General features: G+C 41.5%; 1 pseudogene; it reads right to left on the minus strand.

Moving 5' to 3' along the window:
* Window positions 1-613: 613 nt before the first annotated feature.
* Window positions 614-1,972, minus strand: LOC100401536 (small ribosomal subunit protein uS5 pseudogene; annotated as a pseudogene).
* Window positions 1,973-2,999: the final 1,027 nt, after the last annotated feature.

Raw genomic sequence — 2,999 nt, forward strand, 5'->3', positions numbered from 1 at the left:
AGACTCCAAACGAAACTACCTGTCTCTACCGGGATAAAAGAATTTCAAAGTGCTTACCAAGTATCAAGAAGTCACTTCCATAGTTATGAGAATAATCTTATTAAGCAGGCAATCTCAAGAAAGTTTAAAGCTAATGCTACCTCTTTACATCTGATTTTCCAGTAATGTTAAACTAGGGTATATTCTCTTTAAACCTTGAGAATCTATCTATTGGTTGTAGGTTAAACATATGTATCTACAAGTTGAAGATAGGAAGTTTAACACTGAGTAACTTCATTCTCACTATGTTGAAACTCACTTCCTTGGTAGCTATATTTCCTATTCTTTCTTTTTTTTTATTTCATTGCTATCAATGAAAATGGAGTTCTCCATCATGATTCAGAAAAGAAAATTTCATTGTCCATATTGTTAAAAGTAAATTCATTTTAAACCTTTATACAAAGCATTTTCCAATCTGGTAGAAAAATGAAAACGTTTTCTTTCAGCACTACTTTCTGTGAGCATGTACCACATGTATCCGTTTTTTTTTTCTCAAATTTTTTTTATGCTGTACTTGCCCTTTGGCTGTTCCCTCTGGGTGCCACAAAATTACCTGAAGTTCAACCCTCTGGAATTGAACCCATTATAATATCTTCCTCCAAACATGCTTAACCTTCCTTGGAAAATTCCTATTCATCCTTCATTGCCCAACCTAAATTTCACTTCCTGTCTTGTGCCTTTCCATCTTCCCCAAGTAAAGTAGTTGTTTCCATTGTCATCCTACTTCTTCATATTTTTGCTGTTTTATTTACTTACGATTTCATGCTTCTAAGCTCATCAAAAGCAGCGACCCTGTTTCCTTTTAGCTACCATAATGCATGGCATAGTGCGGACACTGAAAATATTTGTTGAATCAATTTACATACATCTGCTACTGTCTTTTTGTTCTTTGCTTTAATGCAAACATTTCTCAAGGGTAAGATGTTTTGATTTGCTGAGTATTGAATGTCATTAACAAACAGATCTTAGTTAAGTCTCTTAACCACTTGGATTCAGTTTCCTCATGTATCAAACACAGAAGAAATGACATTCCCTTCTTTTTTTTTGCAATGTTAATTCACTTTATTTTTCTTGTATAAAAACCCTATGTTGTAGCCACAGCTGGAGCTTGGGTCCTCTGCACCGACACTCTGGTGTGGGTCTTGACAAGGTGGTCAGTGAATTCCTGATAGGGAGACTTGGTAAACACAGTCTCCTTCCAGAGATCAGGGGTCAGGTAGCTGTAAGTCTTAGAGATGGCATCAAAGGTGGCCTTGGCAAAGTTGCCCAAGGTGGCAGTGCAGCCCATAGCTGAGGTATAGCAGTCATCGATACCAGCCATCATAAGCAGCTTCTTGGGCACAGGTGCTGAGACGATGCCAGTGCCCCTTGGCGCGGGGATGAGGCGCACCAGCACAGAACCACAGCGGCCTGTCACCTTGCAAGGGACGGTGTGGGGCTTGCCAATCTTGTTCCCCCAGTAGCCTCTGTGCACAGGGACAATGGAGAGCTTGGCCAGGATGATGGCCCCACAGATGGCAGTGGCCACCTCCTTGGAACACTTAACACCCAGACCGACGTGACCATTGTAGTCCCCAATAGCAACAAATGCCTTGAACCTGATGCGCTGGCCAGCACAGGTCTGCTTCTGCACCGGCATAATCTTCAAAACCTCATCCTTGAGAGAGGTCCCCAGGAAAAAGTCAATGATCTCAGATTCCTTGATGGGCAGAGAGAAGAGATAGATCTCCTCCAGAGATTTAATCTTCATGTCTTTGACCAGGCGGCCCAACTTGGTGACAGGCATCCATTCCTTAACCTCGGCTTTGCCTCCGCGAGCTCCGCGGCCCCAGCCCCGGCCCCGTCCACGGCCGCGACCCCGGCCCTGGATGCCACTGCCGAAACCTCTGCGGAAGCCACTGCGGTTCCCCATCCCCGGGCCCCCGGGGCCTCCGGCGTCCCCCCCCGCCCCACCCCCCACCGGCGTCATCCGCCATTTGGTGTTTTATTGGAGAAGAAGGACATTCCCTTCTTTAAATAAGTATATATATATTTTATTTCTTTCAAGGTTTTTCTGCTATCTCACAGTCTCTACTTTGAGGTCCTGCTCAAAAGTAGAGTTAAAAACAATAGAAGTTTTTTAACTCTGGAGAAAAAAAGATCTTAGGGGAACAGAAGCATTGTCTTCAACTGTAGAAACGACTTTTCATTTGGAACAGGGACAACCGAGTCTGTGTGACTGCAGGAGCTAGAACTAGGACGAATAGGTGAAAGTTATTAAGAAGCATTCAGACATCAGATAGATTTGGTACATGTTGTCTAGGTCTTACATCCCAGATGTATGAATTTCAAGGATCAGTAAAATGCCTATGCCACCCCAAACTTGGAGACTTACCAGGTTTTCAATGTTTTATTTTGTCAATTAAAAAAAAAAAAAAAGCCAAACAACAATAAAACCAAAATGACTTTCTACTACAACTATCATTTCATAAAAAATAATTTTACAAAAAAAAACAGAAGGACACAATAAAGAATAGGTCTTTTGGGGTTAAGAATAGTGACAAACATACAGTGCTACATACACACACACACACACACACACAAACACACCCCACCCATATCTTTTACTCTCATTTTAATTAGATCTTGTAAACATCAATAGTGGTTTAATGGGCTTGTAGATCATTTGAGCATCAGTATCCTAGGGCCCTCTTAAAACCTGACATTCAATAATATAGGGTCAAGATACACAAATACTGACATATATGTATTTACATACATATATTTAATTTAGAGGCTTATCTAGGTCTAAGAAGATATTTTCCAATAAAAGCATTTTGGGGGCCAGGTGTGGTGGCTAATGCACGCTGGCACTTTGGGAGGTCAAGGTGGAAGGAATGCTTGAGCCTAGGAGTTCAACATTCAGCCTGAGCAACATACTGTAACTCCATCTCTATGTTAAATACAAAATAATGCATGGT

The sequence above is a fragment of the Callithrix jacchus genome, chromosome 8, assembly GCF_049354715.1.
Source record: "Callithrix jacchus isolate 240 chromosome 8, calJac240_pri, whole genome shotgun sequence".
Taxonomy (NCBI): Eukaryota; Metazoa; Chordata; class Mammalia; order Primates; family Cebidae; genus Callithrix; species Callithrix jacchus.